General features: G+C 45.0%; 1 protein-coding gene across 1 annotated transcript in view; it reads right to left on the bottom strand.

Annotated features, from left to right (window-relative positions):
- EPHA4 (EPH receptor A4) overlaps nucleotides 1–13,273 on the bottom strand; it is a 109,815-nt gene that overhangs the window by 52,730 nt on the left and 43,812 nt on the right. The window lies entirely within an intron of this gene.

Raw genomic sequence — 13,273 nt, forward strand, 5'->3', positions numbered from 1 at the left:
TCCTCCCTTCCTGCCAAACCTTTGAAACAGCCTCCGAGTTAATCAGGGCTGACAGGTAGAATTACTGCAAGTAGAAGAGAGAGCCCGGGCCAACCCTTGCGCCAGGGAGCCCTCCCACCCGCGGCACCGCCACGCTGCCATTCAGGACTCCTATTTATACACTGGCAGCATTTAGGACTCCTAAGGACAAAACCCTATTACTCAAAGATCAGTTACCAAACACAGTAAGAGACGTTTTCTGCTCCAAAAATGCTTAGAAACCAGCAGAGAAAGAACAGGGAAAGAAACTGTTTCTAATCTCTCTTCATCGTGTGGAAACTGAGGTGCAGAGGGAAGCGGTGAGCAGAGAAGGGCACGCAAGACGTGCCTTGAACATCTGGGCATGGGTCACAACTCTCCCAAGCTTCAGCCCAGCACCTGTGCTCCAAAACCAGCTCTCTTTTCCCTAAAAGCTGGGTTTGCCAGCTCCCCTGGGCAGGAGAAAGCAGTCTCTGCTTAGCCGGCAAACACACCAGCCTCCTTTTCAACAACACGCTTCGAGCGCAATGAGGCGGAAGAGACTCCCGAGATCATGAACTCAAGCAGCAGTGCAGGAACTGCTGAGCAGGAACTGATCTAAATTCCCTCTACCTCCGAACTGCCTCACACCAGGCCTCTCTCTTCAGGGCAGGCAGGTGCTCATGGTGACAACATTTGTCCCTCCGCATTGTCAAGGAGTCAGGAGAACAAAGAAAGGCCTCTAGAGGAAACCAGCAGCCTCAGTAGAGTATGAGCCCAAGTCCATGCTGTGCAGTGAAGGTCTGACTGACCTCGCCGGAGCGGCTGCCTGAGCTGGTGGGAACCCATCCTGCCAGAAGCTGTTCCATACCTCACAGCAGCAAGCCCTGAACAGAAACTGCTCCTGTGGAAGATGCAAAGAGCTTTATAGAGAGAAAAAGCAAAAGGCATTTTCTTAGGGAGCGTTCTCTTGCTGTAATCACACAAGTGAGAGCATCAACTCGGAGCAAAGCCAGGAGACCTGAGATAAGCTGGTGCCAGCGCAAACACCTCCCCTCCCCGGGCAACAACCAGCTCTGCCAGGGCTGGCCTCGTTTCAAGGGGGATGCTCCTGAAGTCAAGCACTCCACACAAGGAAGGTGCAGACTGCCAGTCAGAGTCACAGAATCATAGATTCATAGAATGGTTTGGGTCTGAAGGGACCTTAAATATCACCCCATTCCAACCCCCCTGCCGTGGGCAGGGACACCTTCCACTGGATCAGGTTGCTCAAAGCCCCACCCAACCTGGCCTTGAACACTTCCAAGGACAGGCCATCCACAAATTCGCTGGGCAACCTGTGCCAGTGCCTCACCACCTTCACAGTAAAGAATTTCTTCCTAATATCTCATGTACATCTCCCCTCATTCAGCTTAAAACCATACCCCCTTGTCCTACCTCTGCACAATCTGATAAAGAGCCTCTCCTCAGCTTTCCTTTAAGGCTCCTTTAAGTACTGGAAAGCTCCTATAAGGTCTCCACCCCACCTTTACTTCTCCAGGCTGAACAACCCCAACTCTCTCAGCCTGTCCTCATAGGGAGGGTGCTCCAGCCCTCTGACCATCTTCATGGTCTCCTCTGGACTTGCTCTAACAGATGCTTGTCCTCCCTAGGCTGAGGAGTCCAGAGCTGGATGCAGGACTCCAGGTGGGGTCTCATGAGAGCAGAGGACAGGGGCAGAGTCACCTCCTTCACCCTGCTGACCACACTTCTTCAGATGCAGCCCAGGATACCCCTGGCTTTCTGGGCTGCAAGTGCACATAAGCAGACGTGAAAGACGTGCCTTTTAGCTCAGACACAGCAGCCAGTTTGGGGTTAAACTCAGACTTACTCTGATGTCCATTAAGATATTTTCCAAGGCTCTAGGTCCAGTTTCACGTGGGAAAATGTGCCAGAGTGAATCAAGCTCCTCAGAAGCAAAAAGTTAGTAATTAGTATGTGGGACAGAGCATTGCAGTGTCTAAACAGAGATGCAATGAAGCAGAAAACCAAGGAAGCAGATGCTTGCAGGTCACAGAGATGAGTGCACCACCTCCAGCATGAAAAGGAAGATGCGGGGGAGTCTCCAAGTGGTAGGCTTACATTACAGCGAGGGGAAAAGCAATTTCTTTTTTTTCTGGAGCATAGTCATCAATGGAGCTGTTGGCACTAGGAGTGGGGAACAGTTTCAGATTGATGGGCCTGGTTTCAAATGTTGAAATATAGGGCGTATCTGCTCCTTCAGTGGTGATCAGGATTTGCTTTGTTTCTGAAAACAGAGCCACTGCCGCTAGATGAGATGAAAGCCCTTTCAGGGCTGTGGCAGGCTAGAAGTACCAGCACTATTCCACAATGGATCCAGCTAGCAGGATCCCACAGGTACAGCGTCCTGCCGGACAGACCACTGCCCTCACACAAAAACTCTCCCTTGGCAAAAAAATCTAGCTACAGGGCAGGTGAGAGGGCAGACAAGGAGCTGAGCCTCTGAAACACTGGTGCCAACCAGTTAAAGATCACCTCATTCCAACCTTCCCTGCCACGGGCAGGGACACCTCCCACTGGATCAGGTTGCTCAAAGCCTCATCCAGCCTGGTCTTGAACACCCCCAGCGATGGGGCAGCAATAACTTCTCCGGGCAACCTGTGCCAGTGCCTCACCAACCTCACAGGAAAAATATTCTTCCTAGGATGTCATCTAAATCTCCTCTCTTTCAACTTAAAACCTGTTCCCCCTTATCTTATCTCTGTACTCCCTGATAAACAGCCTCCCCCTGACTTTCCTATAGGCACAACTGCCCAGAAGAGCTTAAAAAATACTCCTACAGAGAAAAAAAAAAAAAGCATTTATATTTTGTGAAACAACTAATTTTAAAGTTCATTTTATGAGGTTAGGAAGCCAAGCACTCTCGCTTTCCTTGCCCCAGACATCAGAACCTGAGGGATGGATTTGGCTTGTGCTTCTCCCCACTGAGGACTGTGAAGAAGACACGGTTGGATCGCAGAGCCCGAAAGCAGGATTCCTCACCCAGCCCATTTACCAGCGCTGCAAGCAGACATGGGGGACTCCTCAGTGGGAACAGAGGGAACGGAAGTTTTTAATTTTATTCCTTCCTGGGGCTCCATAAATCTTGCTTCACAATAAACCCATCAAAATCAACTGAGCCATGAAGCAAATGGAAAGGCCCTGGGTGGAACAGTGCATTGTGTGTGTCAGGGCTCACGGAAACACTGAAGAGTCTGTTTAGCAACAAATAATCTTTGTCAGGCTAATCTTGATATCTTCCTCAACTCTCCTATTAGATTTACTTAAATGTATTGGGCAATGCAGATTGTTTGGCTTTCTCCTGCTGCAATAAGCTATCACCTCTATATCTATCTGTCTCCCCCACAGACAGACAGACCTAAGGACAATGTGTCCCACGTCAAATGAATATTCAGGAAAACTAGAGCTTTTAAGGGGTTAACAACACAAGCATTATTTGTACTGAAAGGACTGCTGTTTTGGTTTTTTTTTATCACCCTTACCACAATCTCAGGCCGCATTTTTACTTTATATATATCAATATTTCTCTCCCTGCCCTCCTACGAAGTGTTCGTGTCCCTCTCCAGCCAGAAGCCTCCCACTGCAAGACTGGCAAGAGGCCTGCTGACAACCATGACAAGGGCATGTATCAACACCTGCCTGGCTGCCTCCTACCTTCCAGACCACAGGACATCTCCATGCGCTACATCCCCTGTGTGCCAGCTATCTGTGGATTAGAGCTCTCTGTGGGCAGAGTTAAGGAGCCTCTGTGATTCATACCAGGGACCAAGTCCAATCCCACCACCAAAGTGACTCACGTACAGCTTCCGCAGTATGGAAGATCCAGTAATGAACCGGCTGTGTGGGACTAAGCACCTGTGGGGTGCAGATGGCAAGGGGCCATGGCTGTGAACTGAAGCAGGCTGCAGACCAACACCGGGCATAGCGACATCTCAGTAAAATGTGTATTTGCAAGGAAAAGAATATTTTGCATTTAAATCAGCTGCCCTGCGCACTGAGGGACCACCAGAGGTTGTTGGCTCAAAGTCTGCCTGTTGTTTGGGTACCATCCTGCTGAGGAAGTCTGATCTCAAAGTCCTTTTCTTCCTGCAACCAAAGGATAACAGTACGAGTGTAGGAGGTTCAACGTAGTGGAACTAGCAAATTCATTCCGCCACGGAAGTCTCTCCTGAACTCAATGAACAATTTCAAAGGCAAATAGCATAAAGACAATTTGCTGCAACTGAGTGAATATTCCTGCTGCCTCAGGGATCGGTCGCACCCAGCCCTTCAAACATGCCAAAAGGAAAGTACGGACAGCAGGACCCTCGGTGTGCCCAAGGCTGCACCAGGACTGCAAGCTGAGCACCGCTGCCGAGCCACAAGTCCAAAGGAGAACACCTTTCCTTTGACAAACTCCATATGCTATAAACCCATGCCAAAGGACGTGCTGTAGCTGCGCTCCAGGCGCTGGGCAGACTGCAGCAAAACCCAATCAGGCACAGTTTGCCAGGCATTCAAGACAGACTCCAACCAACTCAGCCCACCTCTTCTCCCTACAGCTGTAAACCCAACCGATCTACACAACTGAAAAACCCCTCTGCAAACCAGCCCTGGGACATGAAGGCAGAACTCCAAGCGCACTGTGCTGGGGAACAGTATTAAAATGGTTATGGCAAAGAGTTTAATAGCCTTGGTTTTACATCTTGCTTTTTTATTACTGATCTACCCAGCAAGGTGCTTCTCTGAAAGTCGCCGTGGGTGTAGGCAGTAAATTCAATTACAGTTTGCTACAACTGGACCAGACAGACTTGTTCCACATAAAGAATACTGTCTTCATTAAACCAGTTAATGTAGTTTAGCAACAGTGTCTGGTTAGGAGGTGTGGATTAAAGGACAATGAAAGAAAAAGAGTAAGAAATTACTCCCAGCAAAACAGCTCCCAATCGATTTTGTTGTCCCATAAAATGACAATACATAAGCAGAAACTTGCAGCTTGGCTCTCTGCTGCCCCAGGTTCACAGGATGCCAGAATCCCACTTTTAGACAACTAGCAGCCCTCAGTTTTGGGCAAACGGCTTTTTTTTCACTAAAGCACTAAGAGAGTAGAAAAATTCTTTTCCCTGTTCTCTGGGGTCCCATGGAGACAGCACTGAAGATAAAATTGTGGGCTTTTGTTTGGCCAATTTTACTAGACTTGAGTAGCCATCCTACACTATTTTCTTAGATAGAAAAACAAAAACATCACAAAACAAACCATAAAGCACTTCATCACAGGGTTCTGACAACAAATATCTTTAAAGTGAATTGAGTACCAAGAAATCCACTCTGATGGCACCCAAAATAATGCACTCTCTGGCCAGGAACAGCCACCTCCCACACTCTGTCACAGCCTGCCCCTGGCAGAGGGCTCCTTATCAGGAGCTCTTTTTTTTCAGAACAGCTTAGTCCTCAGCCACTAACAATGGTAGTGGATTATTTGGCAGCAACACTACCCATTAAGGACTAAACTGATATTATCAGTATTTGGACTTAACCACATCTGTGTGCTACTAACCTATGGTATGCTTAATATTTATTACTTTGAAAGATCTGTCTGTGGGAGGAGATCTATTAAAAACACAAGCTGAAACCCACACTCTCCATGGAAGTGCTAATGGAGGTATTTCAAATATATACCCTCAAGTCTTTGTTATAAGCATCCTGTCAGTCACCAGATCCGTGCATTTAAAATGTACTCTCCTTTAAAAGAAAGATACCTTCAAAAGATACGTATGTGACTAAGTAACAAGCAGGATGAGGCTTGTGAGACCTGGAAGGAGAAAATGATTGAAAAAAATAATTTACTCTGCCTGTGTGTGCACATGTGTAAAAGCACATTTCTCTATCAGGGAACGGATGTCTCTGCAGCCAGGGCAATGGATAATTATTTTCAAGTGGGTTGTCACCCTGCATTCGGTCTGCGTTTGCCTGACAGTGTGAAATCGGAAGGAAGCTTCATTGGCAATTCCCACCAGACATCAGAAAACCTCAAGCATGAAGAAAAGACTTTCATCTTCTTTAACCATTCCCGCAGTCTCCTTGAGGAAAATATTGCCTCTCTTTTTTGAGGCAGAAAAAGTCGACCTTAGCTTTGTAAGGATTAAAAATTATTCTAACAAACAGTGAAAATAATAGGATAACCTGCTGCAGTCTGAAGCTTTCTAACATCACCCTCAAACTGAGAAAATCCTACAAACATACTGTTAAATGCAGCAGAGTGCCAGCAGCGGGTGTTTGTTAATCAGAGTCAATCAGGCAGACCAGCAGGCTGCAATGGGCTTTGGACTGGGACGGACAAAAGGATCCTCTTTATGAGCCTGCTCCAGAGACACTGACCCTCTTCATCTCCGGTGATTTCAGAGGGAACTCAGGGTATTCAGAAATCTTGAGCTAATTTGCTACATAATAAACAAGATTCATCCAAGAGGGAAGGCTGCTATGACTCACTGTTGTTTAAAAGGAGCCCAGTATGAACTGGCCTGGTTTGAATTGGCGACTTGGCCCTGGCTATACTACAGAGGAGCAGTAAAGTCTTTGATAAGTTACAGGAGCAGCAGGGACCTGAAAGTAAGCATCCCACCGCCTAATAGCAAGAAAACCTAACTACAAATGCACTATCAGAAGAGGCGAAAAGTTTAGCACATCTTCTGCTTTGCAAGATGTGAAAGCCAGCTTTTGTGTACAACACAGCAAGAATAAAGAGAGCAAACAAAGAGGTGTAAAATGAAAAGATCTATGCAATGAACAGCTCCAGAGATCTTTGGAGCCTATCTACAGAGAGTAATGCAATGTCACTGGAAGTACATCAGGTACCTTTGAAGGGGCCAGCTCAGGCACAAAGTGGCACTACGATTCTGCTGAGGCTTTCAGATGCGTTGCCAGCATCGCCAATGTGACCATGCTGCCACTCTCAACAAGGCCTTACGACACCGTTATTGTATAGACAGCCTTTAACAATTCTAATTGATACTCTTTAACTTGATCATGATCCTAAAATTCACCTCTCTAGAGGCAGGGCTGAGTGTGAAATAGAGAGTTGACTATTTTCAGAGTGGATGCAAAGAAAGTAATTATTAAATAATCAACGTCTTTAAACTCTTCAAGTTCCCTTACTAAAACCTCTGGCAAAGCAGTGCCAGACAGCCTTCAAGAAAAGGCATTTTGGCCTCCTCTTCCCATCTCATAAAACTTCATTAAACCTGTACAAAAGTGGGACCACCAATAACATTTCAGCACGTGAGCTGGAAAGCCCTTCAGATAAGACTTTGCTGTTGATCTTTAAGCATGTGAAAGACAAGTTATACCACAGAGTAAACACCTGGGCTGTGTAAGTTTAGGCTTAGAAATAAAGCCCACACTCTCCGGTGACAGTTGTATATGTTGCTGCTACTAATTGCTTCTTTCAGCAGTTGTGGACAGGTCTCCTGTTGCTCTGGGCTAATTTACACAAGCACTGACAGTTTGGACAAGCCCCGCTTCTTGTCTGCCTGGCTATTCCTGACCATTTATCATTATAGATTATGTGTTTTTACAACTGGTGAGACCAAAGTCAACAGTTCAGGAGATGCAGCAGCCAGTTGAAATATCAGTCAACTGCTTTATTTCCACCCCGCTTCTCCTTTCTGTGCGCAGTTAGCATTACAACTGGGTTTTAATAAGGCAAATGATTTGGTAAACAATTCTTAATTTATTTACTCGGGCAAGACTCCCTTGACTTTGGCGGGAGTTCTGCCAAGCTAGGAATCTTGGACTAGCGCCAGAGATAAAATGCCCATTTTACTGGCATCTATGATTTCCTATTTACTTGCCAAAAGAATCCTGGTTACCAGCTTCACAATAGGCTTTGTTCCTTTCACCTGGAGAACAATCCATATTTCCTCTTCTCTCCAGGCGAAGGGAGTGAAGCGGAGAGGTCCAGTTACCACTGGCAGAGGTGTGGGAAAAGTGATGCTTGCAGGTGCCACCCCTGTGGGCTCTGAGTTTCTCTTCCAAAACCTGCCATATAAGAATATCTTCTGTTGCCACATATGCTAAGACACGTTATCGCATCTACTCTAATACGCTGAGCCGCAGACAATACTACCTGTGTGCACTCACTCTTTTGAGATAAAAAAACAATTCCACTGTGGATACCAGGAAGTTATCTGACAGTCTGACAGGAAAGAAATCCAACCAGAAAAATAAGTTGTTCCATCATTGGCCCAATTGCTGAATTTCTTATTCTGTCAGCCCTCTAATTTACTTCTACAACACTACAGAACCGGGTCCTGACTAACTAAATCAAAGCCCCCACTTAATTGAGTAAATGTCTCGGTTAATTTAAGGCTCTGGCCAGAAAATCAGAAGACAGCTAATAAACAGTTGCTGTATTTAAAGGAGCGATGATTTTAAGTCTACCGATTATAAACACACATCGCTAAATTACTCTCGTCTCTTCTTTTCAAGCCATAACCACTCCCCTTCTTATTCAAGCTTTTCTCAATTCCTTCAGCCCGTCACCACAGACGAGGGGAGACAGCCTTCTCCTTTGAGATTCCCATCACTCACAATCCCTTTCTCTCCGTCTGGCAGCGATGGATGGGCTATTTTCCCAGCCTACGTGGAGAAGAAATCATTCTCTCCATACTGCGTACCCATTGTTCCTTCTGTTTTTGCAAATGCCTACTTAACAGGCATTCTGACTGTTTCAATAACAACCTTATATGATGTTTTAAGAATAAAATCATTTACTTAACGTGTGGATGTATATAAAGTCGTGGAAGAAATATTATGTCATAAATTAAATTTCTGAAGATTAGAGCCTGTATTGGCACATATTTCTTATTACAGAGAGTGGGCTCCAACAGCAGATGTTAAACTGAATTAGTGCCAGAGCAAGCGTGCCCCCCCTCCCTTCTTGGGAAGGAAGCATGGCAAAGGCAGCGCAAAGCACCCTACAACATACCAGCCAGCGTGACCTTGGGTTGCACCCTATTTTCTTATTCCTCTAAAACCTAGAACAGTGATAATCAGCGTCTGTCTGGAAATTAAGAAGAGGCACAAGTTAAGTTGAAGGAAAAAGAGCACATTTGTTTATTTAGAAGTCTAAGCAATCACAATAAACTTATGCTGAAATAATCAGCTCAAGTGTAATTACTCATTTGCAAGAGCAGTTATTAGGTAGGTAAATCCACTCTTTTTTTGAAAATGCAGGTCAAATATTTATCTTTGAGATATATTACCAGCAACACAGGATTGCACTAAGGGCGTACATTAGACTGTAACATCTATAAAATTGGAGTGCTTAGACCTTTCAGACCTTCTTTAAAGCCTTGACCTTGGAAACAAATAAGGACAGTGTTATTTTAATGTGCATTCAAATTTTAACAACACAGTCACACAGCTCTAGTGGAATCCACATTGAGTTTCCACTGTAGATTGCTCATCATTTCATTATCGTTCATTATGCTGATAACTGTCAGAAGGCATTAGAAGCAGGAGCCTTGAGTAATAGCACTGAAATGGTAATTTAAAAACAATATACTTTCTGGAGGAAATACAGCAGTGCACTAAATTCAATTAGAAGAGGCGAATGTAAAGACAAGTAAGTGAAGTTTGCTGTTTCAAGTCAGGCTGTTCGATTTCTTGATAACCTAAACTGGAGAAAGCCCTTTCAAAGCAGGCACTTTTCTCTTGCATCTCACTAAATTTGCTCTCATTATCTCTAAGCTTCTGTGATATAAACTGTCTTAAATGCAACCGTTTTAGAAATATTTCAGGCCACGCCAAAATATCAATCAATCAGGCACTGTTTGGGTGGCACAGCAGACTAAATTATTCAGGGTCATTTACTGAGACAGATTTCAAGCTGGACAGTTTATGCTGATAATCTCTCTTTTGTAAAGGGCTCCCAATTAAAAATCATTAATAATCTGAATCGAACAGACGATATAAGCAATACAAAACCATTCCATACTCACTCATAATGTGAGCATTGTTTGTTAAGAAACAGTTAGAGAACCTGGCTCATTAACGGTGGGGACGCAGGACCAATGCCCATTAACTTGGGTGGGAACTGCACCTGCCTGCGCTAGGCGGCAATTCACAGAGTATGTCCTTACAGAGAAGGAAATCCAGCGATGAAGACCATGATTAAGACTGATTGTTTTCCAGCCTTACGGATTTGTGTGTTGGCAAGGCAATTTATTCTCTATTAGATTGCTAACCCTGTGAAAAGTCCATCCTCTCAGCAAGTACTGAAATGTAACGAAGGTCTTAATAGTTGCCTTAACATTATTTTTGCAATGCTTCCAAAAGGGAAACCCATCTGCGTTTTCCATGGTGCGTGCTCAAGTGTATAACAGGTCAATCGTGCCCTCTCCATGCCCAAGCACACAGCTGACAAGCCCGCTGTGCTTCAGAGCTGAATGCCTAAAATGCTTGAGTTAGGTCAAAGCAGCAGATCCAGAGTGGCTTTGCTCCTCAGTGGTGACAGACATGTGGATGATTACCCCCATGGGGCAAGCTGGAGGGAAAAGGTGCATCAGTAAACATGAGCATGTCGGGTTGTCCGTGCCTGGCTGACCGACAAAGCCCACTTCGCTATCTCTAATGCTTACATCCCTCCACATTCTGCTCTTACTTGAACAAGATTTAAGCCAGACATAAGTACTCACTCTAGCAGAGCTAAAATAGAGCAGAATACTAATACTGGAGTTTGAGTTATAAGTTTAGACTGGATGCCTGGCTTATCTGAAGGTTAGGCACAGTTTTTACAACCCAACAATGGATGGAGATGTCAGAGAGCATTATGGAATGAGAAAACTCTGGAGCTCCTCCGCTGCCCAGTATATCAGGAAGTAGGTGCTGCTTTTATTACCTACCATGGGAACTGTGAGAAAGGAAAAGGAAGGGGAATTCTCTGATTCCCTTTCATCCACTAGCACAATCAGGCTAATGGAAAGTCATAACGGTCTTCCTCCCCCAACCTAGAAGGTGAGATAAGTGATGAGGCCAGTCAGTTTATTACTAAAAGAAATCAATAGCCAAGGGTCAAAGCTTTACAAAAACACATTCTAAGAAGGCTGAAGTTCTTAATCTTAAAAAGTGTTTAGAAATAATAAAGGAAGGATCAATCCACAGTCCATTCCAGGTGTTCTCTCCAAATTACCCAATGTTACTTTTATTCACCTGGTCTAATAGTCCTCCAAGTGAACAGAAACCTGATTTTACAAGCCAGTGGAGCAGAGTCTATCTTTTTGCTAGAAGAATGGGTCTCAGATACTGTGTTTTATTTCTTCATTAGTGCGCCGTCACACTGAGCGATTACTAAATGCAGGACTCGATGAGAATACCAGGGTTAAAGAGAGCATAATAAACAAAGAAGGTGCCTGATTATTATGGCTGTCAGCACAAGGGAATTGGGTTTGTCACCTGGTTTAACCAACTGGCAAGAACTGATTAGAGTCTGAATCCATCTGAAAGAACCTTTGATGTTTACGCTCCCTTGTCTCCACATCTTGTCAGGAAAGGCAGACAAACGGAGAGCTTCTTCCGGAGGGCCTTCCTTCAGCAGAGGCCCTTTAAATGCTTTCTGTCACTCGCTTCAAGCGCGTGGGCAGAAGGCCATTCGGCGCAGGAGCCCCCCAGGATTCCCTTGCACCCCTCACTTTTTGCACAACGCAGAGGTGTCCCACGCACGCAGGGCGGTATTTTGTGCCTGTGGAGGTACCACCGTTGTAGCAATTTTCAAATGTCACCAAGGCAGACCTCAAAGAGGGGATATTAGCGAGCACAGCAGTGGCTGGGGGAGCAAAGCTGCCCACAAGCCACCCTCAGAAATAACCTGTGTCTTCCTTCATCTTGGATCACAAAAAAAGAAGTCCTTAAGCTACAGGAAAATTCAAAGCTATGAAACGGGACCTCCAGAGGCAGACCTGTTGTTCAAGACCAGGCGTGCGTGGGATTGTGGTGTTGGTTTGACTCGTCTGCCTGCTGACTCCTCCTGGACTGCTGCAGAGATGGAGACTGAGGCCAGCACCATGGCCCTTGCCTTCTCCTCTTGCCCCTTCGTATTTTCAAGGTAAAAAACCAAGATCAGGGACTTCAACTCTGACCGACCTCCAAAGACAGGAATGGGGATGGGTGCCAGAAGAAGGCTGAAGATTTGACAAAAAAGGGCTAAGCTTGCAGGGGTACATTTTGCAATACAAGCAAACACATAACATCATTTGCTCACAATTCCCCCATCTGGAAGTGTTTTGTTCTCTCCTCATACTTCACTCACTGCACATGCCTATTTAAATTCAACCAGTCAATTACTAATTTGACTTCAATTTGTTCAGGATATCACTCACTAGGACTAGGGTTTTATGAGAAACTTTTGTCTGTATAATGTTATTTAGGGTATAGCTTCCAACAATAGTTTTATTGTTGCAAGAAGACATTTTTCCTATCAAAATGGTCAGGCTTCACATCTCTTAGTGTAAATTGTATTATGAAAAGCATGTTCCTACCCGCTTCAGCAAGGTTTCACAATACAGACCTCCATCCCCAGTCAACAACTGGTAAGGGATATACAGACCTCTCTGCTTTCCTACTAAGCAAAAGCAGCTGCTCCTGGTTATGCCCAGACCTGCTTAGCCACCATCCAGCAAAACTGACAGCTGAAAAGGAGGAGATCATTGAAAAAGAGCTGAAATCAAGAGGGTGTGAGGAAGGGATGAATGCTGGCATCGTTATGGACACACTTTGTTTCTGCCTTGTAAGGGAGAAATTAAGACTTAAATAAATGTGAGTCATCTCTCCAAAATTAATTTGGAATATATTAAAATGTTACAAAAGAAATATCTCAGCCTTCTCTCTCTCAGAGACACACACACATACTCTCTACATAATACTCAGCTGAACTCCATCAATGTGAAAGCATTCACAATAGCTTTCAGGGAAAATCCCTGGATATACAGATATCCCCTGTTAAAATACAGCCCTTTCACTTATTGTTTAAAATTGCCCTGCTCCTAGAGAAATGAAACCCAAAAAAGTAGATGAACACGATTTAGCATCGAGGCATGCCTGGAATCCCAGGTCTTCAGCCGCATGAGCTGTTAGTAGACACATAGGACAAGGAGTTGTTCCAGCAGCCCTGCGGGAGCGCTCAGAGCACCACTTGTTGTCCCTGCTGAAGGCATTTTGGTGGAATTCAAGCAAATTCCAT

Source organism: Cuculus canorus, chromosome 9 (genome assembly GCF_017976375.1).
Source record: "Cuculus canorus isolate bCucCan1 chromosome 9, bCucCan1.pri, whole genome shotgun sequence".
NCBI lineage: Eukaryota > Metazoa > Chordata > Aves > Cuculiformes > Cuculidae > Cuculus > Cuculus canorus.